The sequence below is a fragment of the Macrotis lagotis genome, chromosome 3 (assembly GCF_037893015.1).
Source record: "Macrotis lagotis isolate mMagLag1 chromosome 3, bilby.v1.9.chrom.fasta, whole genome shotgun sequence".
NCBI lineage: Eukaryota > Metazoa > Chordata > Mammalia > Peramelemorphia > Peramelidae > Macrotis > Macrotis lagotis.
The window spans coordinates 223,029,312-223,055,219 of NC_133660.1; the positions used below are offsets into that span (position 1 = coordinate 223,029,312).

At 39.3% G+C, this 25,908-nt stretch overlaps 1 protein-coding gene across 3 annotated transcripts in view; it reads right to left on the reverse strand.

Moving 5' to 3' along the window:
• Positions 1 to 25,621, reverse strand: part of NSD2 (nuclear receptor binding SET domain protein 2) — a 123,009-nt gene extending 97,388 nt beyond the window's left edge. Inside the window, exon 1 of one of the 3 annotated variants that reach the window (XM_074229936.1) lies at positions 25,530 to 25,621. The gene's annotated coding sequence lies outside the window, so the exon portion shown is untranslated. Of the gene's footprint in view, positions 1 to 23,417; positions 23,807 to 24,351; positions 24,415 to 25,529 lie in introns of those variants that run through there. The other 2 variants (XM_074229934.1, XM_074229935.1) reach the window with 2 other exon arrangements.
• Positions 25,622 to 25,908: the final 287 nt, after the last annotated feature.

A 25,908-nucleotide genomic window follows, 5' to 3' on the forward strand; every position in this document is an offset into this window, starting at 1 on the left:
TCCTGAAATACAAGCTAAATGGAGAGAACAAGTTTAAAACAATCAACAGTACCAATCTTAGGGTACATATTCAAAACTGTATAATGGACCATACAACAGTTGTAAATTACTCTAATAAAATGCTGTATATTAATGAACTACAAGGTCCATCATCCTATGACAGCTATATAAAAATTAATAATTCACACAAAAAGGAGGAAGCTAATACCTTAAAAAGTTAAAACCATAAAGAAACATTTTTGGAATAAGAAAACAATTTAGCGGTGGCTAGGTGGCATAATGGATAAAGCACCAGCCCTGAAGTCAGGAGTACCTGGGTTCAAATCCAGTCTCAGATACTTCATAATTACCTAGCTGTGTGGCCTTGGGCAAGCCACTTAACCCCGTGCCTTACAAAAACCTTAAAAAAAAAATTTAACTAGCAAAATAAAGGAGAAGAACATGTACACATCACTGAATATGTCAAATGTTAATGAAAGTGGCTGATATTCAGATGAAGCCTATGAAATGACTAAGATGCAAGTGTGGAATAAAAAGGCCCTCCTCTCCATTCACATGAACATAGTCAATATGTTCAACAATGAAGTGATGAATAAATGCCTGTGTCTTATAGATTTGTTTTTGGAAATAAAGGGGTGGATGATGACAATTCAGGACCAGGTCTATGTCACTAGAAAATACAAGAGGATTATAATTAAGGAGCTTATACTTAGAGATCAATGTAAATTAGATACAAGGGAAAGGTAGAGATAATTTATCACCGCAGACTATAAAAATGTAGCACAAATCAAAGAGTTATAAGCAATACCTAGTGGTGAGGGTTAAGACATCAAAAGTTCACTATTTTTAATGGACTGATATACTATAAAGACAGATCTCGTTAGATTATCAATTCCTTGAGGACAGAAATCATCTTATACATTCTTTCCCTCCACAGCACTCAGTATAGTTACCTGGCATAAATTATTAATAAATTACTAATTAATAAATTATCCTTGATGGACTCACTCATTATCACCAATCAACTACTGTCTTTAATTATTAAGATATAACACTCATAGAAAATTAAGGACTTTTAAATAGATGCCATACCAAATATCCAATCCTCAAAGTAAATACAACAAAAATATTCAAAACATAGAAACCAGGTTAAGAAATAAAAATCATGTGGGAACAAGATGACATTCAGATTATATACCTGTTTTTCTATCTGCCATAGGAATTTTACTAAAGATACACTTATATCCTGATAATTTTATTTAACCACAAAAGCAGTTATTTTTGTCTATGAAAGTCAACTAATATAAAGAAAAGCAGGAGAGTAAATTAGACTGGAACTCATTTCATCTAAATCCCATTAAAAAATGCTGAGAAGATTAAAAATAGTAATGGTAATTCCATTACGGGATCTTGAGTTCCTTATAGGATCACAGATATTAAGAATGTAATACTTAACTTGAATGGCAATTAAAGAAAAGGTTGAGTCTAAATTATAAAAGGTTTATTCCCATGAAAAGTAAATACATAAAAGACATAGGCAAAGATTTTTAAAGGCAAAACTGCCCAAGAACTGCAAAATACAACTTTTTTTAAGATTGCATGCAAATTTTACTTAGAATTCAGTAATTATTCAACTTTTTTCTAAAACTGATCTCAAAATCTGTAGACAGACTATTCTTTGTTTTATGAAAGTAAACCTCAAGAAATATCAAAATATCCTACTATGCAATACAAACTTTAGAATCACTTTATTAAAAAACAAGAAGAACTCAAAAAGCATTAAGAACTGAAAGCATATCTACCTCTCTGATTATATTTTTTCCTCAAGGATACGATTTTCCTCAACACGTTCAATTTTGATCCATGTATAGCATGGAAACAATAAAAAGATTATCAGACTGCCTTCTATGGAGGGAGTAGGGGGAGAGAAGGGAGGGTAGGGGAAAAAATTGTAAAATTCAAAACCTTACAAAAACAAGGATAGGTAGAAACTACTATTGTATATAATCGGAAAACAAAATATTTTTAAAAAAGAATTGAAGGGGCGGCTAGGTGGCGTAGTGGATAAAGCACCGCCCTGGAGTCAGGAGTACCTGGGTTCAAATCTGGTCTCAGACACTTATTTACCTAGCTGGGCAAACCACTTAACCCCATTTGCCTTTCAAAAACCTAATGTGTATGTGTATATATATATATACATATACATACATATATATATATATATATATATATATATATATATATATATATATATGCTTTAAAAAAAGTGATTACATACAAGGTGCATATGCTTTGACTCCTAGATACTATTGCTAGGGATATAGATTGATAACAAAAATAAGGATCTCATATATAGGAAAAATATTTACAGAAGCACTTTTTGTAGCAAAGAAAGAAAAATATCCACTGACAAATAAGGAATCAACAAATATGAAGAAAAACTTGAGAATATGTGCATGAACTGATGCAGAATAAAGCCAAGAACCAAGAAAATAGCATATATGACAACAATGTAAACAAAATACTGTATAATTATAATGACTAAGGTTGGCCCTGAAGAAGAGTTAAGAAAATATATTTCCTTAACTTCATTGCAAAGGTAGGGACTATATAGCTACAGAAGACCACATAGGTTATCAAGCATGATCAATGTGGTAGTTGCTTTTGCTAACCCCTTTTGTCTCCACTTTCAATCAACAAGCATTTATTTATTGTCTTAATATTATGTTCCAGGGATTGTGCTAGGTACAATCCCTATTCTATCAAGAAGCTAATGAACTACGGTCTATTTGGGAAAATATATATAAATATACAGAAAATACAAAGTAATTAAGAGAGGTGTTCTATGAGGTAGATGTAAAAAGGAAGTGTATTCTAGGAATGAGAAAAATCACTATAAAGTTCCAAGGTGGGAAATGGAGTGGTTCCTGGGGAACATTAAGAAGGCAACTCCAGCTAATTCAAGAATGTAAGAAAGGAAAGAGTAATGCATAATAAATGGATTGGAAATATTGGAAAGATGAGGACAAAGTTGCAAAAGACTTTTTTAATAACTAGAGTTTACCTTTTATCCTAAAAACAACAAGAATCACTGGAGTTTATTTAAAGTCACATGGTCAGGGAAAACCACTTTGAAAATTGTGTGAAGGCATTTAATAAAACCACAATAATAATCTAGATAAGAAGTGATGAGAGCTGGAACTAAGGTGGTGACCATATGAAGAGAAAGAAGGGAATAGATGTGAGATGCTGTGGAGGTAAAATGGCAACATTTAACAACTGACTGAATATGGATAGTGAGGGGAAGTGAGCCTAGAATAATGAAGTTACAAAGAGACAGATAGGAAGCATGAAGATATGTGGGTTTTGTAGGTAAGACATTAGTTCTGTTTTGGACATGTTGAGTTTGGGGTGTCTATGGGTTATTCAATCTGAAATGCAAACTAGTTGCTATAGGACTGAAGTTCAGGGTAGAAACAGGCTCTCAGTCTGTGAGTCACCTACATAACATTAACATAATACCTAAGGAAGCAGATGAGGTAACCCAGAACTTTGAGGAACACTCTCAGCCAAGGTGAATAAGAAGGAAACAAAGGTACAAAGAGAACCAGGAGGGTAAGTGTCAAGGAAACCCAGAGAGGAAAAGAGTAGCCATGAGAAGAGAGTGGTCAACACTTGTCAAATGCAAAAAGTCAAGAATGAGAACTGAGAAAAATCTTTGTACAAGGGACAGGTAGGATAGGAGAAGGAATATATTTGGAATTGAAAGTGATATAAAAAAAGAAGGCAGCAATAAAAATATTTTTAAAATAGAGGTAACTGATTAATCCTTCAAAAGAGGGAATGCTTCTATATAATAAATTTAGCCATATGAAGTCAAGTCTCAGTCAAATCTGAGACATAGTATATGCAAACATAATTAAAATTTCTCTGAGTTGATTTTTATAATTCAAAGGCATAACTGGCACAAGAAATTAAAAAGTATTTATTCCAATTATGCAGTAAATCTTTTCAGAAAATAAGTATGAAACTAAGGAATCCTGTAGCCTACAGAAACTAAATAAGAGAAAAAGTATGCTTAAAGAACATAGTAAATGCAGACATTATAGTAACAAGGGAACACTAAGTTTCAAAATCATAGCAACGTCCAAGTTTCTAAAAAATGCAAAATGAACAAAATATAACCTAGGATACAAAATGAAATTGGGAAGAAGCTGAAGGAAAAAAAAGTCAAAGAAAAAAAGATTCCTCTTTGGAACAGACAGCTGGAAGGAAGGAAGAAAGGAAAATGTGAAAAAAACTTAGCAAAATTGTGGGTATTTAATATGGCATGGTCTGCTGGGGGAAGGGAGTAAAGAAATAAGTTCTTAATCACTAGAGATATTCAAGCAAAGATTGGATGAGCACTCTATATATGAGGTAGATAGATTTTAGGTAGGAATTAGACAAGATAACCACTGAGATCCCTTTGCAATTATATAATTCTTTTTATAAAATCTCATAACTAGAAAAAGAAAGGATAGGAAAGCAAGGGGCCTTATTCCAATGTCAAATAAGAGTAATGAAGTTGGAAAATATCATTAAATGCTAATTAATATATCAAATATATCCCCAAACAAAATAGGGTTGGTATGGGGGAAGGGGGAGATTTAAGGGCAAAAGCCTTAGGATCCTAAACTATTAAAAAAAAAAAAAAAAGGATAACATTTGTCTAGCTGTGTGGTCTTGGGCAAGCCACTTAACCCCATTGCCTAAAAAAAAAAATACGTATTGTTAGAATCGAGTTGGAAAATTCTTGCTTTGCAAACCTGTTAATGGAAATGATTTAAGATAAAATTTCAATATAATAGATGAATTTTCAAAACTGAAATTATCCAACATGGGAGAATTATTTTGGACTTTGATTTTGTGAAATTCATTCAACATCACGAAAAATACAGATCCTTAAAGGGTTAATTAAAAATTTATGTTTTCTTGGAAACAAAGTAAAGACTGACAGAGTGCTATCTGTGGGGTGGGGGTGGGGGAGGGAAGCAAGATTGGGGAAAACTGTAAAACTCAAATAATATCTTTAATAAAAATTTTTAAAAAATTGTTTTCTCATGCATGCTTCACAATCATTAATTAGTATTGAAAAATATGAGTAACAGGCTATGAACATTTTTTGAAGTTTTACAAAGTCAACTTTACAAAAACCAATCCATTAAAAGGAATGCTCTTTGCAAAACTATGTAATGATAAGGGGGCAAAGTGCAGAACACTCTTATTGCAAAAACACACTGGATTTCTCTTTCTAAAGTTCTTTGAAAAATTGCTAAGCTAAAAAATCTTGTGAATTTGGTGGCTATTTTGAAAAATTGAATATTCTAAATAAATCAATGCAAAGTGTTTAAATTCATACTGATCCATTTATAAAACTATTTGAGCCTGATAAATGAATAAAAAAATAAAAACAAAACCCAACCCATTGAGTATATGAGATGAAGAAAAATGAGGAAGCAGATAAAATTAGGATTTTTGAATCTGAATCAACAGCACATATAGAAATTCAATTCAAAAAAAGACTAAGAAAGGAGTCAATGATTACCAAGGATTTATCTCCTAGAGCTTAAATGTCAGCAAGCACCCTCTCTGTAATTTACAGATTTAGAATTTCCTAGGCCACTGAGAGATGTTTTGACAAAGACAAGCACTTGAAATCATGATATTTAGACTCTAGAACCACTTTTCAATCCACTGCTGCAGTGGTCTCTCACTCTTCTCCCAACCAGGATATTTGCCTATTCAAATTCCTACAATTCAAAGCAATCAATCAACCAACAAGCATTTTGATTAAATGCTTTCAATGTGCCAGGTACATAGTACTAAATACTAAGAATACAAAAGGAAACCGTTTCTGTCCTCAAGGAGCTTATATTCTAATAAAATATTCAGAATATTCTAGTAAAGATATGTAAATGTAAATATTTCACTTACCCACACCCACACTCACACTCTCACTCACTCACCACCAGGAGGTAGTTTGGGGAGTCACTGTACAGATTGGGGAAATCAGAAAAGACTTGTAGATGGATGTTTTCACTGAGTCTGGAAGGAAAAGATGAGTAGGTAAACAGGAAGTACTCTCTATTCTTAGAGGGAAGCCAGTGCTACATATGGAGATGGAAATGTCCTGTGCAAAGAACTGCAAGCAGGCCAACAAAGTCAGACTGCAGAGTAAGATGAAGGTAGTAAAATGGAAGTATACTTGAAAGGTAGAAAGGGCCTAGGTGGTTGCAGAGATTTAAATGGCAACCAAGATTTTATATTTGACCCTAGAGTCAACAGGAAACCACTAGAGTATATTGAGCAAAGGGGCTGACAATCAGAACTGTATTTTGGTGGCCTTGTAGAGAATGGATTGCTGTGGCGAAACACTTAATGGGAAGTAAACAAAATCAAGTCTACTGCAATAAGCCAGGCAAAAAAGACAACCTGAACTATAGTGGTGGTAGGTGAGTGGAGTGGGGATTGATTGATGGGAAAATGTTGAGGTAGAGAAAATAAAATCTATTTGGACACATGTGACAGAATAAGGATCATCACTCAACAGCCATAACCTCTTAAGTAATGTAATCTATCCCTTTCTTCCCCACTTCTCCCCTCCACTTATCATATTCTAACTTTTATTATTTACATACAAAAGCAAGCTCCCTGACTGCAGGTTCTATCACTTTTGATCTGTAATCCCACTCCTAGCATATATAACTCGTTCTTAATAAATGTCTAAACTGAATTGGTAAAAAGCAAGCTAAAAGGGTCTGTGTGCCTAAAAGAATCATTCAATGATATCAGATTGATGACAACAATGTAAGGTGTCCTGGTCAGAAAAAGGAGTATACCTAAAGACAAGTCAGGCATGTTCTCTTCCATGGACAAAATCATGAATTAGAATCATAATTTCTTATGGCCTACTCACATCCCTAACATCTTGAACTTGTCTCCCATTTTTTCTAAGTCAAAATTTTCTCATATCTTCAATGACTCTCCTCTTCCTCTCAAAAGCCTTAACCTAGGGGCAGCTAGGTGGAGCAGTAGATAGAGTACGGACGCTGGAGTCAGGAGTACCTGAATTCAAATTTGACCTCAGACACTTAATAATTACCTAGCTGTGTGGCCTTGGGCAAGCCACTTAATCCCACTGCCTTGCAAAAAAAAAAAAAAAAAAAAAAAAAAAAAGCCTTAACCTTCTCTAAATTTCCTCTGGGCATGTCTTTCCTCTTCTGGGACCTATGGCATATGAACTTCACACTGTGTATCTTTAATTTAGGGAACTAGAAATTCCTACATTCTGAAAGCCACCAGTAGAGGATTAGATTAGTCCATTCTTAGAAGTGAATCCCACTGACAGATGTAAAACAAGTACATACCTGGACACTGGAATAGATGACTTTTAAGGTCTCCTTTCAACCAGTGTTCTATGATCTTGCTGACATAGTGACATATTCCTAGTCTTTCACATTCAAGTACCTACTTTTAAGGTTATGAGCCCTTTACAAAGATAAATTACCTGGAGGATTCAGTTGATAAGCCTTTGAACATTTAACCACAATAATCTAACAGTGAAAAGTAGGACTTTCTTAGGAGCTTCCCCCTAGGGCTAATACCTTAGGGCCTTTTCAACCATCCATCAAACTTAACTAAGGTTCAAAAGATCCCTCCTGGCAGTTTTAGGATCTTTGTTCCTATCAGATTCCCAGTTTGCAGTAAGAAGGATAGGAGTGCGAAGTGTGAGAAGGCCTTAATTGAGCAAACCTGGTTTGTCTAAACAATACAGGACAAAAATTAACCAGAAATCCCGTTTCCACTCTTTTAAAATCATACTCTTCTTACATATTTGCATATAAAAAGGTGATGGGATTATTTTCAAAGTTATATTAGGAAGTGTCATACACATACAACACACTCCTCTTGGTTATGTTTCTCTACTTTCATTTTCTTCATTGTTTTCCTTGATATCACTTTCTGGTTAAGATAATTGCCACAATAAATTTTCTCTGCAACAATATTCCAGATAAAGGTCAAATTCCAACATAAAGATTACCACTACAAAACCTCCTGAGAACAAAACAATGTTAAAACAGTTATTTATTCTGCCGTCTATGTGATAATTTCAATGTAATCTAATTCTGACACCCACTGAGCTCAGTGTTAACTACATTTGACCTGTAAAAGTATGTCAATTCCAAGTGTTGCAATGCAAAATAAACAATTTTTTTAAATATTTGTAAATGAATTTTATATTAAGGAATCAGATTAGAGGACAATTTCAGTGGTTAAAAAAAAAAAAGTTAGATTCAGAGTATGAATTAAGCCAGTCTGAGGGTTAAAAGGTTTCTGACAAAGAATATAATAGAGAGGCCACTGAATTTGGCACTGGAGGACCTACACTTCAATTCTGGCTATGCTTTTTATAAATATAATATTCAGCAAGTCTCTTCACTTCTCAGCCTCAATTTTCCCATCTTTCCCATAAAAGGAATTGGAGAGGGGGGCGGCTAGGGGGCACAGTGGATAGAGCACTGGCCCTGGAGTCAGGAGTACCTGGGTTCAAATTCGACCTCAGACACTTAATAATTACCTAGCTGTGTGGCCTTGGGCAAGCCACTTAACCCCATTGCCTTGCAAAAAAAAAAAAGGAATTGGAGAAGATTTTTTCCAACTCAAGCTGTTTCTAGAAATCTTATCCACTTAGTTAAAAACAAGGAAACTAGGCAAAATTTAATTACTCCCATGATTTATCATGCTTAGCCTTATCTACTCTACAGTACTCTATTCTTTCCCTATTCTCCAAGATCATGACTCCCATTTTCCCTAGTTTTTTTTTTGGGGGGGGGGTTAGGTTTTTGCAAGTCAAACGGGGTTAAGTGGCTTGCCCAAGGCCACACAGCTAGGTAATTATTAAGTGTCTGTGACCGGATTTGAACCCAGGTACTCCTGACTCCAGGGCCGGTGCTTTATCCACTACGCCACTATGCCACCCCCCATTTGCCCTATTTTTGAAAAGTCAGTACCTATTTCTCACATTCACAACAAAGCTATCAACAGCATTCTAGAAATCATAATAGGCATGGCATAAGGAACATGAAAAATTTCATAAACAAGAATAAAAACACACAAGTAAATTCCTAAATGTGGCTAGTGGAGAGACAGAAAATATACTATCCTAGGATCACAATGGTCATTAAAAGGTAGAAGTACAATAGGAAGAGTGGACAAAGAAAAAGAATCAGAAAGGAAACTAGCAATCTACAGAGACCTCTTCAATAAGTCTATATTACATCTATGTGTTCCCACTGATTATCTCTAATCCTAATTTTAAATTATATATATATAGATACATAGATAGATAGATATAGATTGTACATGGTTCTTTGTATTGTTTCTGCCATTAGATTGCGAGTTCCTTCAGATCAAGGACTGATTTTTTCCTTTGTATCCCAGGACTTACTTCCATAAAAGACGCTTAATAAAGAGCTAAGAAGTCACTATTTGAAAAAAATTCTGAGGTACCACTTCACATGGATCAGGATTGTCTAATATGACAGAAAAGAAAAATGTTAAATATTGAAGAAGATGTGGAAAAACTGGAACAAGATATGTTATTGGAAGAGTTGCGAACTGATCCAACCATTCTGGAGAAGAATTTTAAACTACGGAAATGAACGGAACATCTTCAGCATTAAAGCTCTCTTTAGTCATATGAAAAAAAATACTCCCGGGCAGCTAGGTGGCGTAGTGGATAAAGCACCGGCCCTGGAGTCAGGAGTACCTGGGTTCAAATCCGGTCTCAGACACATAATAATTACCTAGCTGTGTGGCCTTGGGCAAGCCACTTAACCCCGTTTGCCTTGCAAAAAAAACCTAAAAAAAAAAAACTCTAGGTCACTACTAATTAGAGAAATGCAAATTTAAACAACTCTGAAATAGCACTTCACACTGATCAGATTGGCCAATATGATAGAAAAGGAAAATGATAAATGGGAAATGGGAAAACTGGGACACTAATGCACTGTTGGTGGAGGTGTAAAGTGATCCAACTATTCAGGAGAGCAATTTGAAACTATGCCCAAAGAATAATAAACCAGTCTACCATTTAATCCAGCAATACTACTGCTAGGTCTGTATTCCTAAGAGATCATAAAGAAGGGATAAAGAATTCACATATATTGCATCTATGTGGGTTCTCCAGCAAAGCAGTTTAACTCATCCATGATTTTTAATCCTGTGTCTATACCCTCTCAAGATAAGAACCATCCAATATCTTTGAGATATCTCAACAATACAATAAATTTGGGGGCAGCTAGGTGTCGAAGTGGATAGAGCACCTGCCCTGGAGTCAGGAACACCTAAGTTCAAATCCAGCCTCAGACACTTAATAATTACCTAACTGTGTGGCCTTGGACAAGCCACTTAACCCCATTGCCTTGCAAAAACCTAAAAATAAAATAAAATAAAATAAATTTCAATGGAATACACATGTGTCCATCAGTTATCACTGGTACTCATCACACAAATAGTCCATTTTTCTCTGATGACATTCTTTTATTAAAGATTTTATTTATTTTGAGTTTTACAAATTTTCCCCCATCTTACTTCCCTCCCCCCCCACAAAAAGCAATTTGTCAGTCTTTACTTTGTTTCCATGTTGTACATTGATCCAAATTGAGAGTGATGAGAGAGAATATCATATCCTTAAAGAAGAAACAAAAAGTATAAGAGATAACAAGATCTGATGACATTCTTTACCCTATTTCTCCTGTAATGTTCCATACTGATCACACAGTCAGAAAAGGAACTGAGAAAAAATATCACATGGACCATTTTTAAAGTTTCATTTTCTGAGCCATTGCTATTATTTATTATGTACTATAGCTTGTTCTCTTTCACGATGTACTTTTATCTTGAACATTAGGTGATCTTCCACTTTAATGAGGCACTGGGCATACAAAGACACAACAAAACATAGTTTCTGCCATCAAGAAACTGACATTCTACCTGGGGAAGGGAAAGAGGAAATATGTAAACAGGTAAGTAAGCAGATGAAAAAAACAAAACAAAAACCTAAGACACCAGAAAAGACCTCCCATAGAATCTGTCTTATGAACTATGCTTTGAAGGAATCTACTAAAGATTCTAGAAGGCAAGCTGTTTGCATCAATTTCCTCATCTATAATGAGAATAAAAATAGCACCTACCTCCAAGGTTTATTATGAAGATCAGTGAAACAATATTTGTAAAGTATTAGTATACTAATTGGCACATAGCACTAGATATTATTATTATTACTACTGAGTTACCTATTTATTGTGGACTTAACTAGTTTTTACTTTGGGAGGGGGAGGGTGGAAGAACAGCTTGTCTTAAAAATAGAAGTTCTTGTAAGAGAGAATTTCTTAATTCAGTGAACTTGGAAGACGAAAAATTTGCAGAAATTTTAAAGCCAAAGGAAATATCATAGGGTTGGGATGGTGGAAGAGGAGGGATGGATTTAAAACTGATACAGTAGTTTATTAAAACAATTGCAAATTTAGGGGCAGCTAGGTGGCACAGTAGATAGAGCACTGGCCTGGGAATCAGAAGTACCCAAGTTCAAATCTGGCCTCAGACCTTTAATAATTACCTAGCTGTGTGAACTTGTGCAAGTCACTTAACCACAATGCCTTAAATAAAATAAATTAAATTTTTAAAAAATTACAAATTTATTAAATTATTTGTAAAGTTTTTATTATAACAAAGTGAGCCTCTGTCAATCAAGAAGCATTTACTAAATGTCTCTTTTGTGCACTACTGTGCCTGCTCCAAAGATCTGGGCTTTAAAGTCTACTTTTGCTAATTTATGAGATAGTAAGTATTAAGACAAGAGTAGGGGCGGCTAGCTGGTGCAGTGGATAAAGCACCAGGCCCTGGAGTCAAGGAGTACCTGGGTTCAAATCCGGTCTCAGACACTTAATATTTACCTAGCTATGTGGCCTTGGGTAAGCCACTTAACCCCATTTGCCTTGCAAAAACCTAAAAAAAAAAAAAAAAAAAAAAAGACAAGAGTAGTAATCACTAATGTTACAATAAAGCAAAAGCTATCTTGGTTATTTCTACCTTGGTTTGCCATGCTGATCACACAGAAAAGGAACTGAGAAAAAAATGCCACATGGACCATTTTCAAAGTTTCATTTTCTGAGCCACTGCTATTAACTGTTAAGTTTCTGCTTCTTTTGTTGCTTCATTTTAACCTGTTTACTGACCCCTGAAAATTAAGTTGCCATATTGCAACAAGTGTTTCTAACCTTCCACACGTATTTATTTTAGGATTAGGTGTATTTTCAAAACACTGGAAAGTGTCTTTCATTAGAGGCAAAAGATGGAAGGACCCAAAGTTAAGGGAAAAAACCATGGAAGCTAGAGATGGTCAGGTAGCCAGATGGTGAAACATATGTAGCACAACTATCGGACTTGGGAGTCAAGAAGGCTTCAGTTAAAATCCTAGTTCAGACATCTACTTGCTTGAGAGATGTGATCCCCACATCTCTCAGTATTAGTTTTTTTCCATCTGTAATCATAGTAAGCTAGCATGTATCTGGCACAAATACTCCCCATGTTTTAAAGATGAAGATATTGAGACAGCCACACAGCCTGTGATTTAATTCGGGGTTTCTGGACTCCAACTCCAGGACTCTGTCCTCTGCAGTTGCCCAGCCACAAGACCAGCTTGTTGCTACAGTCATGCAATTCTACCATAATGTCGCAACAATTTGGGAGAACCCTACTCTACAGCACTAGATATTGGAAAGCTGTTTTATCGAATACATTTCAAAATACCTTCCCAGGGTCAATCAACTCCTGTTCTAATTCAAGTAAGCATTGAGTCAGGAGGGTCAAACCCCTGAGAAGGAAGGATTAAAGAAGGGATCGTGTTGGTCTTCACCCTCTCCAGTCCTAAGTATCTCAGCTTTCTTGTTTACCTGACAGGGAAAGGTCAATTTGAGACTTCCCCAACATCACTTCATTCCACTTTTCTGATCCTCTGGTCTTCCCCCATTAACATGTAAGCTCCCTGAGGTCAAGGATTTCTCTTGCTTGCTTATATCTATATCCCAGTGCCTATCATAAAGTAATTTAGTAAATGTCTTATCTGCTCATCTTGATAGTTCTATTGCATTTGACTAGATTATATTAATTACATTTTTACCTTTGAACTATAGATTAGCAGCAACGTAATCCATTCAGTTACTGACCTTATAGGGCAGAACTATGATCCAAAGAACTGTTCCAATTTTAAGACCCTGGGTTGTAAAATTTCCTTTTTTCCAACCAGTTTAGTTCTACCACTCCCAATTACTAGCATCCTAAACCCTCACTATTCTTTATTCCCATCACTCCTCTTTCCATATACTCTCCATTCCCATTCCAGTATATCTGCCCCTTCTGGTTTTCTTTCTTTCCAGCTTGATTTATTAGCCCTTGACTCTATATGAGCTACAATTCTACCTTCCACAGCACACTCCAATCCCTCATCATCTTTCCACAGTACTAACTTGAACATTTCCATCTCTAGGTGCTTTCTTCATTTCTGTCATGAAATTATGAAGACTAGACTAGCTTTTACATGACATTTAAGGACTTTTCATATCTTCTACTATTCCCCCCCCCTTACCTACCCTATACTTTAAAACAGGGCTGTCCAAAATGCAGCCAATGCTACTACAGTGCGATTTTATGCAGCCCCCTATGGGTTTACTAAATGTTTTAGTAAATGAAGCTGAGCTACCAGAGAGCTCTCACTAAAATGGCAAATCAAAATACATTGTCTATGGTTTCAATAAAAAAACTTTTTAAAAAGTTAAGATTGGACAGCCCTGCTTTAAAGTCTCACACTTACAATTCAGTAGTTTGTCTGAAAAAGATCTGAGGATTTTAGGAATGTATAAGTATCCACTGCGTTCTGTCCGTCGGAAGTATTATAGTCTGCTCTGGGCAACATATTTTTGAAAAGTTTAGGTTGGAGAATGTCTAGAAGAAGAAGAAAACCAGGATGGTTAAGGGACAAAAAAAAAATCATGTCATATCAAACTTAGTTGAAGATGCTGGGATGTCAAACTCAGATGAGTCATGAAGGAACCATTACAGTCTTCCAAATACTGGAAGAGCTGTCATGTAAAAAAAGCTTCTATCATTTAGCCCTACTTAGGGCTACTTAGCAGAAAAAAAAAATAGGTGGAAATTACCAAGATACTGTATAAGGTCAACAATTACAGTTTATGCTAAAGTGGAATGAGATGTCCTGATGTTCTCTCTCATTTAATTAACCAATAAACAATTATTAAATATCTATGCATCAGTCATTCTGGGGCAGGTAGGAGACACAGTGAGTGGAATGTTAGATCTGAAGTCTTCGATGAATTCAAATCTGGACTCAAATGTGTAGCTAGTTGTGTGACACTACGCCAAGTCAATTAACCCTGTAAGCCTCAGTTTCCTCTCCTGTAAAACGAGCCAAAGAAAGAGATGGCAAACCACTCCAATATCTTTGCTAAGAAAACCCCATTACAAAGAATCAGAACACAACTGACAAACAAGTGAACAACAAATTGGATAGTTTGTGAGGTGCTGGAGACAGAAAGACAAAAATAAAATAGTCTTTCTGACCCCATCCCAAGAGCTTACATGCCAGCAGGGAAGATAGGCACATTTATAATACATATAAAATTTAAAAAAAAAATAATTTCTTTAGGAGAGAAAGGACACTAGCAGCTGAGAAGGAAAATCAAGAAAGGAAATGCAGTTGAAGCTTGTGCTTGAATTGAGTTCTGAAGGAAAAATGAGTTTGTAAGAGAAGGAGTGTATTATAGGCTTCGGGGACAGCAACTGTATGTACAAAGGCAGAGATGGGAGGTAGAGCATTGCTTGGGAGAAAACAGTAAGAAGGTTAATTTGGTTATGAGGGAAGTGATAGAAAATAAGGTTGGACAGGTAGATTATAGGCTCAGTGTAAGAGAGAAGTTTATATTTGATTCTGAAAGTAAGGGGGAAACAACTGAAATTTACTGAGTAGGAAGGAATACATGATCCCTTTAGGAAAATTACAAGATCATACATTTAGAGATAAAAGAGAATTTTAGAAACCATAAGTTCAACCCCCTCAGTTCACAGATGAGGAAATGAAGCCCAGAGAGATTGAGACTTGCCCAAAGTCACAAATATAATTAAGTATTTGAGCAGGATTTGAAACCAAGATTTCCTAACTACAAGTCGAGTAACCCTAAACACTGCAATATCCTGCCTCCTCACAACTGTATGAAGGATATCTTAGGGACTGGAGAGGGCAATAAGAAAGCTCTGTAAGAAAGAGAAAAAGAGGGGCGGCTAGGTGGCGCAGTGGATAAAGCACTGGCCCTGGAGTCAGGAGTACCTGGGTTCAAATCCGGTCTCAGACACTTAATAATTACCTAGCAATGTGGCCTTGGGCAAGCCACTTAACCCCATTTGCCTTGCAAAAACCCAAAAAAAAGAGAGAAAGAAAGAGAGAGAGAAAGAAAGAAAGACAGACAGATAGACAGAAAGTTCTTGTAACACATCTCTCTTCAAGCAAGAGGTAAGGTCTTGAACTAGGATAGTGGTAGCCAGGCAATAGAGAGACAGGATTGATAGGAGAGATGCTGAAGAATTGTTAAGATTTGTCAAATAGCAATACTGTTGAGGGAGACTTAAGAATCAAAAAATAACACCTAGTATGAAAACCTGGTTAACAAGAATGATGATGGCATCTTCAACAAAAATGGAAATTCACAAAAGAAGTGGATTTTTGAGGGAAAAAGATGAATTTACCTCACTGAAGGTATTCATAAATATGTTTTGCATGATTTCACACATCTAACTGGTATCACATTTCTTGCCTTCTCAATGGATAGGGAAGGGATAGGAAAGAAGGAAAGAATTCAGAACTCAATTTTTTTTAAAAAAGTTGTTAAAATTACATAATTTTGGGGGCAGCTAGGTGGCATTGTGGATAAAGCACCAGCCCTGGAGTCAGGAGTACCTTGTTCAAATCCGGTCTCAGACACTTAATAATGACCTAGCTGTGTGGCCTTGGGCAAGCCACTTAACCCCGTTTGCCTATAAAACCTAAAAAAAAAAAAAAATTACATAAAATTTTTAATAAAGATATTCAACTAGAAGCTAGATGACTACTTGTCAAGTACGCCGTATGGCAGTAGTATTAACCTTAAATATAAACTGGGACCATTAAACCCTACAGCCATGTGTTAACTTCAAAAAGTATATTCTAATATTATTTAAATTCTATATTCTTTTTATTACATTTTAAACTGTGTCTGGTCATACTTAGGAGTGTTGGGATCATCAGGAAGCCCGCCATTGAGAGAACTATGCAAGAATTTTTGGAATAGATAGCCTTTTCAAATCTCTACTAATTTTGAGTTTGTGACTATTAGCATTGTATAAGGCTCAGTAGACACTTTAATGTCCATCCCACATTTGCACATGCTTCCAACTAAAACTGCTTTGAAAGAGCTGAAGAGTAAATTATGTAATGGAACAAATTATACCACTTAAAATCAGGGAAAAAAATACTGTATCTTATAATATATTGTTGATAGTTGACCAAGTTCACAAATTACCACTGAAAACCGATTTTTCTCAAGGACTCTTTTATCCCCAAAGTTGCTATCCTAAATTTTTCATGACATAATAAAAACCAGTTTCTAAATATTACATTCCCATTACCAAAATTATAAATATCTAAATGTGATTCCACGTATCAATTGGTTTCTACAATTCCAAATATAAAGATGCATAATGATTTATTGAAATTTGAAGACAACCAGAAAGGTGGAGTGGTATAATAAAGAGAAGAATGGGTTGAAAGTCAGAAGATGGGTTTAATTAAATCCCACCTCTCTACCATTTAGAAATCTGAGGTAAACAGCTTAAGGTATCTGAACCTCAGTTTCCTCCTTGGTAAAAGATGGCTTCTAAGAACATTTTCAGCTCTAAATCTGTAACACCATTCAATGGTTATGCTAGTACCTACAAACAACTACTTATATCCTTGAGATATGGGAACTGAAAATGTCCACGTTGTAGCTAATATGATTTTTAGAAATAAAAAATTACAAAGCCTTTAATGAATACCAGCTAGCATTAGATGCTACCTGAAGCATACTAATCTAATTTCATAAAGAAATATGCTTCCTACCACCTCACACCTCTCAGATTGGCCAACATGACCAGGAAGGATAATGATCATTGTTGGAAGGGTTGTGGGAAATCTGGGACACTATTAGTGGAGCTGTGAACTCATCCAACCCTTCTGGAGAGCTATTTGGAACTATGCCCAAAGGGCAACAAAAATGTGCATACCCTTTGACCCAGCAATACCACTACTGGGTCTATATCCTGAAGAGATGATGAAAAAGGGTAAAAACATTACTTGTACAAAAATATTTATAGCAGCCCCGTTTGTGGTGGCAAAGAATTGGAAATCAAGTAAATGTCCTTCATTTGGGGGAATGGCTTAGCAAACTGTGGTATCTGTATGTCATGGAACACTACTGTTCTATTAGAAACCAGGAGGGACAGGATTTCAGGGAAGCCTGGAGGAATTTGCATGAACTGATGCTGAGTGAGATGAGCAGAACCAGAAAAACACTGTACACACACCCTAACAGCAACATGGGAGTGATGTTCAACCTTGAAGGACTCGCTCACTCCATCAGTGCAACAATCGGGAACCATTTTGGGCTGTCTGCAAAGGAGAGTGCCATCTGTATCCAGATAAGGAGCTGTGAAGTTTGAACAAAGTTCAAGGACTATTCCCTTTAATTTAGAAAAAAAAAAACAGCTATCTTATTGTCTGATCTTGTTACCTCTTAGACTTCTCTCTTCTTTAAGGATATGATTTCTCTCTCATCACACCCAATTTGGATCAAGGTGCAACATGGAAACAAAGTAAAGACTGACAGTGCTTTCTGGGGGGGGGGGGGAGCAAGATTGGGGGAGAAAATTGTAAAATTCAATAAAGTACAGGATCTGAAAATTTGTCCACCACCATGTCACTTCAAAATGATAATCTGAGGGCAGCTAGATGTTGCAATAGATAAGAGCACCAGCCCTGGAGTCAGGAGGACCTGAGTTCAAATCCCAGCTGCAGACAATTAATAATTACCTAGCTGTGTGACCTTGGGCAAGTCACTTAAACCCACTGCCTAGGGAAAACAAAAAATTTGCAAAATCTGAACCACAAATCTGATTTACAGTGGAATCCTGATATAATCAGCATAGCAAACTTCATAAAAATTAGTCAGTTCCTTCAAAACTTATAAGTGGTAGAACAAAGAGTCAAATACAAAAAAATGTCAAGCTGTCAATATAAAGCAATTTCATTTTTTTGGCTATCCAATAAGGCATTTGTTTAGAAAACCAGGATTAAAAATTTTTTTTTAATAAAACCCAATTATATAGGTTACTGGAAGAGAAAAAAAAGAGAAAAGAGGCTGAGAAGCAAGCATTGTCTACATAAGATATTTTTCTCAATTATTTTTCTAACATTCTTTTCATACTCTCAATTTAATAACAAAAACAAAAATGGCATAGGGAAGAGAAGATTTGGAGAACTTTGGAGGCTGCCACCATTACTTTGTGACCTTCAGATTAATCATTTAACCTGGAAAGGCCAGAATTGTTCTTGTCTGTAAAACTGAATGGGATCAGACTGATGAGGTTCATCTTCAGTATAATTAAGGGAGAGGATTAGGTATTGTGCTAGAGATGATTTCATTTCCAAGTCAGGAGGTCTTAGGTTCAAATTCTAGCCTTCTATGACCATAAGCCATCACAAAATCTGCTTCTCAATTTTTTCCTGTCCCACAGAGCTATTAGAAAATTATACTTTGAAGCCTTAAATATGCCATATAAAAATGACTTATTCCAAGTTTTTTTGTCATAAAATTCTATTAAAGAGAAATGAACTTCTACTCAGTTCATGTTGCATGCCTACTTTCTCAATATCATCCTGAAATATACAAGACTAGTAGTGCATTTATCCTAAAGTGTAATTCTTGTATTCTAAACAAATTTCAACATTAAAAGGAACATATGCTTACTATAAAACCCAAACTACTCGAGTCATACCCACAAGTCACCAAATTTAAAGGTTTCAGTTAGGTAAAATGCCCTCCAAGATCAAGCATACAAAACAAAAAGTTTGGATCACTATCTTTGGTGGCATTTGTTAAAATTGCACATTGACGCACAACTTTTTATTTATGATACTTCCTATTCTCTGAGAGTAGTTTTTAATTCTAAATATATATTATTACTTATATTTCAGAGTTGTGGAACCTAATCATCAGTTCACAATATGTCATTCATGATCACATTTTAAAGTTTGAAGTTTAAAGAGAAATCTTTATCACCTGAATGGGTCTTATTCAATTTATGATCTAAGCAGCTAGGCAAACAGCAGGGATGGTGCTCCAGCCTTGGGCTAAGGAAGACCTGAGCTAAAAATCCTACCATAGATGCTTACTAGCCATAGGATCCTGGAAAAATCACTTAAAATCTCTTGGGCTCATTTTTGTTATCCACAAAATGGGGATAATAATTGTATCTACCTCACAGGGTAATGAAGAGAAACAAATGAGATAAATTAAGCATATTAATTTAAAACAATTTTGCACTTAACTTGCAGTAAATAAGTTCATTTATTCTTCAGAAACTTCAACTATTAGTACCCAGGTATACCAAGCATTCCATTCTTTGGTTTCTATACCATTCCAGAAACTGATAAAAACAATTCTGACAAACTAGTACAATGCATAATTAACAGTATGGTTACTGAATGTCTACAGAAGAGAGAGATGACAGCAGAAGCCATCTTGGTTTTATTGAGAGCAGGTTTCCATTCTGCCAGTTACTAGAGTTACAATTAGTCTGCTGGAGAGCGGGTTCAAGTTTGGTCTTTACTATGTACTGACTGTGTAATTTTGGATCAGTCAATTAACTCTCCCCCCACCTCCACCCAAACTCCCAGGTAGCTCTTTTAAGAGTTCCTCTTCATAATGAAATCACTTGTCTGGTCCCCATCTCTAAGTCAACTAGAGGGGAAGATCGGGAAAAGGCTTTAAGTTAGACATTTTCCCAAAGTCTTCAAGTAGGGTTAAGTCTTAATAACTTAAAAGACATGTCATTTTGCGAAAGCATTATACAGTATCTCCTCTTTTTTGTGGAAAACATGGAAAGATGGAAACCAGACATTACTATAATTGGGTGTATTCAGAACTAGCTAAATCATTAGAGTTAAAAGAAGAGATCTGGGAAGACAATTGAGTGAAGCAAGTAGAACAAAATGTACACAATGACAATAACATAAAAGGGGTAACAATTAAACTGAAGCCCAATGCTGGGAAACTGTAAAGGTTGATTTCAGCTCTAGAAGGCCGGTCAATGGAAGACTTGTCAGGCAAGGAGCATTTATCAAATGGTGTTATGAACTGTGCTAAGTGTTGGAATAAGGAAAAAGGAAGCCCCTACTTCCCTTTGTTGGTGGGTGGCAAAGGAAATGAAGGGTGCCCAGTGTCACACTCTCAGGTACCTGTACTGTCCTGGTTGGCGTTACTTAATCAAGGCTCTGCTTATTTTACTGGGTTTGGGAGAGGGGCAGGGGCAGGAATGTAATAGGGATAAACATAGGTTTATAAACATAGGCACTCAGATTCAAAAAACAAAAACCATCTACAAGATGGGAAAAGGTTCTGATGCTTTCACAGCTAGATGGCGCAGTAGATAGAATACAAGGCTTAGAGTCAGAAAGGCTAGAGTTCAAAATAGGCCTCAGGCACTTTTGTGATCCTGGACATGTCTCTTAACCCTGTTTCTCTCAGTTTCCTCATTTGTAAAAAAAGGGCAAACCAGTTCCACTAGCTTTGCCAAGAAAACCCCCAAAAGGAGTCAGACATGACTTGAAACAAATGAACAACAATAGAGGTTTGTCTTTGAGGAATGGTCTTCAAAGCTTAAGAGGAATCATCAATGTAAAGTGACAAATTAAAGCAATAACTGATATCTATTAACACTTAAGATTTACAAAACAGTTTACCTGCATTCCTTAATTGGGCCATCATTTTGTAGATGCTGTAAATAAGGCTTAAGAGAACAGCAATGATATGGTCACATAAACTACTAGGAGTTAGAGGCAGACTGTCATTCTGTCCTGGTCAGACTACATACTAAACAGTGCAACCTATTTCAGGGAACCCCATTTTAGAAAGGCTATTCAGAAGACAGCCAGGGTGTCGAAAGAGACCAAGATTAAGTCAGATGAGAATCAAATAAAGCAAATGGGAATGTTTAGCTTGGAAAAGAGTAGTTAGGGAGACAAAAGGGGCAGAACTGTTCACAATGGCCCCTGAGGAGAAAACTAGGTACTACCTATATAAATAAAGAAGGTGAAAAGAGGCAATTTGAACTCCACAGTGAAGAAGGCCTTTCTAACAATTACAACTATCCAAATGTGCCATGGGTTAAAGCAGTGGGTTCTCCCTCTCTGGAAGTCTTTAAGCAGACTACAATATTTTGTCAGGTTAAATACTGTAGTAGAAAGGGTTACAGTGGAGTATGAGTTGCAGAGATGGTCTCTAAATGCCACCTCTATGCTTGCTTATCTATTTTAGTCAAGTAAAAAAATTCATCCCTTGATTAATACTTCAGTTTAAAAACCATAAAATTAGTTGTTTCACCCTGGTCCAATGTCCTTTTATAAAGCCAGAGTTCTCCCCACAAAAGTTCAAATGAAAATCAAAGTACCAGCATGAAGACTATCTACAGAGCATTCTAGGATTTTCTCACATCCTTTAGAGTATATCCGTTTTATGTTTATGCTTACCCCTTATAATTAGATACTAACCTATCCTACAAGGATGCATGAAAATATCTGCTCCTTATCTTACAATAATTTCACAACTTTGAATGTTCTTGTTGCTACCCTCAACCTAGAATATGTGTTGTGCAAATATCAAAATGGAAAAGAAGAAGAGGAAATGACTCAAAGCTATGGTAATCCTCTTCATTTCCAAATCTAAACTGCAACTACTATCTTTATGAAAAAAAGTATCATTTTTAATTTTCATACAAAAAGGACAGTTATTATTTTAAATTAGGAATATACATTTTGTATAAAAACAAAGACTACCATAAGTTACAAAGAAACAGCCAGCCTTTTGATTCTAGTTTGAGGATTTTTTTTTGTCATGCATTTCAGTCAAAGAGAAATACATATTGCTTACTATTTAACAACAATAAAGCATTAAGATAGTTCTCTCTGAATCCATCTGCAAACTTACTTTCCATAGAAGCAGTCAAACTGCAATTCTTAAATTATCTGAATAAACTAAGCCATGCTTGAATACAAATAGCACCATCACACCAAGAGTCCACTTTAAAATCCAAAATTGTGTTTTTTTAGCACAATGACCCAAAGTCTAAAATTTCATAAGCTAAATTACTAAGTAACAATTTACTTCATTGTTTACATTGATTCAATAAAAGTATCCTATCAAAATGTTTCAACACATTTCTATGACAACAATTTTATACATGATTATTCTCAATCCTCTAGCCTAACACAACTACAGACAGGAAAGACTTTCTTTAGTATCTCAATTTAGCAGCATTCTAATTTCTGAAGAATCCATACAATTTCTGTAACTAGATAAAAAGATACCTTAAAAGAAATACTCACAACTTTTCAAAAGAGTCACAAAATAAGCTAGAGTTATTAAACAGCTACAGCCAACAAGTCAGAAATTTTTAACTAGACAATATCAGCAAACTTCAGTTTGACAAAGGGAAGAGCTTCCTACTATTAAGGTAGTCTATAAAGATGTTCACCAAGCAACACTCCGTATAATTTTGTGCTACTTATGACAAGTATCCTAAGAACTTCAAGGCCTATAAACTAGAAAAGATTTCAAAAAAAAACTGCTTTAGTTGCTTTTTCCTGTGAATTAAAATGCTCAGGCATAAGCATCAGTCCTTAACTCCCCCTTCAGACGACAAATAGATATAAAACTGAACATGAATGGCAAAGCCCAATAGATTCAGGAAACAAACCTCTCATTCTCTCCTAGGCTCATTTAGCTCTAGCAAAATGTTGTATTTAGGTGGATTTTTTTGAATTAAAATGCACTCCTCCTTTAACAGACGTTAAGGATTTTCTACATACTCATTCAAGCAAAGATTAAATTCCATTCTTTACTTGCTTCCTTACACACACACACACACACACACACACAGCAGGAGGACAAGTTATCATCTAAGCCAAGGAACTACCTAGGAAGGGTTTGGAAAGAAGTCTCTTCTTATACCTGCAGAGCTCTCCAGCTTTCTCTCAGCCACTCTGACTGTTAGGAATAAAGGGGAGGAAATCACGGACGCAGCAGAGGAGGTCAGGATTCCTTCTGTCTGTCACCCACACCCTTTGGCCTGTGATTCTGAGTGACACAGGTGCAGCCGGACCCCAGTGAGGCTACGAGGAGAGGATCATCTCCTCGGCTGGTGCAGGGATAAAGGATCTGGATCTAACATGGCTGCTTCCCCACCCCACCCCCCTTCTTCTATACAGGCTGCGAGAATTAGAGAATTACATTTTCCCTGGCTGCTGCCAGATCATCATCCCCAAATCTCCTCCAGTATAAAAAAGGGCTGCACCCGGCCTCCCTGGAATCGGCTCCTTTACAGCAATAAATAAAGGAAAAGGGTCATACAAAGCGCTGGGGGGAGGGAGGCCAGGCGGCCGGGGGGGGGGGGGGCATGTGCGGCTGCGGGGGGGGGGGGGGCGAGGGGTGGAAAAGGAAAATCACCCTCCCCCATCCTTTCACTTAACCCGGGGGGGGGGGGAGTTGGGGGGGGAGCGGGTTTTGGGGGAGGCTGCTTCTTTTTTTTCTCATTTTGCGCCAGCGCGGGGGCGCGCCTGGAGGGGGAGGGAAGTGACCGTTCCCCAAGCCCTCCGTGCCACCCCCTCCTCCATTCCAGGGCGGGGGGAGGGCATCGGGGCCGCGGGCACTCGGCGTGCGCACGAGCTGCCCGCGGGGGGTGGGGTGGGGTGCCGCTGCCCGGCTCGCGGCGGCTCCCCCCGGCTGCCCGCGGGGGGAGGGGAGGGCATCTCCGTGGGTCCGCACCGCCGCCCCCCGCCCCCCGGGCCAGGCCCCCTCCCCGCCCCCCGCGCGCCCGCCGTTGCCCGGCCCGCGGCGGTTGGGCCGGGCGGTTGGGCCCGGGAGGGGGCGCGGGGCGCGCAGTGACCTGGGCCGTGGCGCATCCTCCGAGGGGGCGGCTGGGCGGCTCGGCGGCGGCTCCGGGGCCGGCGGCGGCTCCTGCGGGGTCGGCACCGACACGCGGACGGCCGGGCGGCGGCGGCGGCGGCGGCGGGGGGCGGGAGGGGGCACCGCGGCTCGCCGGCCCAGGCTGAGGCTGCTCCGCGCGCGCCGGCGCCGACCCCGCCTCCCGCTCCTGGCCCCGCGGCTGCGGCAGAGACAGAAGCAGCGGGAAAAGTGCGCGCCTCTGATTGGCTGCCGGCCTGGCGCTGCAGGCGGACCGGGCTTTTCAAATCCCCTCCGTGCTGGGCTGCGGGGGAGAGGGGAGGGAGGGGCGGGGGCCGGGCCAGGGCCGCCGGGGGCCGGGCGCGGGCCGGCCGGCTCTCGGGGCGCCAAAGGCCAGTGCGCGCGCGCGGGCCCGGAGGGAGCACGGGCGGCGGCGGCGGCGGCGGCGGCGGCGGCGGCGGCGGCGGCGGCGGCGGCGGCGGGCGCGGGGACGGGCCCCGGGGCGCGGTGACGTCGCGCCGCCGCCGCCCAATCGGCGGCACGCTCCGGGCTGTCCCCCGCCCCTCCCCTCCGCCTTCCCCGGGCGCCCGGGCCCAGCCCCGGCCGCTCCGGGCGGGGGAGCCCGGTGACGTAGCGGCCCCCCCCCCGCGCGCGCGCGCACACGCACGCGGCACCCCTCCCCCCCCAGCCGCGCCGGGCCCAATGACAGCCCCGCGGGCCCCCCCCTCCCCCGGCCCCACCCCGGCGGGAGGCGACCCCGGACTCGCCAGGGCGGGGGCGCTGCCGGGCCCGGGACCTCGTGGCAGCCGGGGCTCGGGGCGCCCCCTCCGCGGACGGCCGAGCCCGGGCCGCCTTTGTCCCTCGGCCAGCCCGGGGCCCTTTGTGGCGGCTCGGTGCCCTCGGGGAGATGGCGGCCCAGCGGCCGGACCCCTGGCCACCTCGGGCCCGGGCCGGCCCTCCGAGGGCTCCTCGCCCTGTGGCGGCTCGGTGCCCTCGGGGAGATGGCGGCCCAGCGGCCGGACCCCTGGCCACCTCGGGCCCGGGCCGGCCCTCCGAGGGCTCCTCGCCCCGCGCGGCGGCCGTCAGCGCTACAAAGGGCGGGTGTGGGAAGGGCGCCTTAGCGAGGACCCGCCGCGGACGGCCCCGGCACGGATCCCTTACCAGGGTGCCAAGCTTGGGGCAGGTTGGAACAGCGTGTGTGCGGGCTCTTCGGCTGCGGATAGGCTTCATCCAGCCCCAGAACGGCAGGAAGGCCGGAGCCGGGCCGTGCCAAGGCAACAGAGAGACCCGGGCGTGGGAGCCCCGGAGCCCAGGGCATCCTCACGGCGTGGTGAAGACTTGCCTAGGCAGGGGCGCCTGGGTGGCGCAGGAGTTCAAATCCGGCCTCGGACACTTCAGCACCCAACTGTGTGGCCTTGGGCAAGCCACTTACCTGCTTTGCATTGCAAAAACATAAAAAAAAAAAGTTGCCTAGGCATCCGAAAGAACAGGTTTCCAGTGCCGCCTCTGACAGTTGTGTGACCTTGGGCAAGTCACAGAA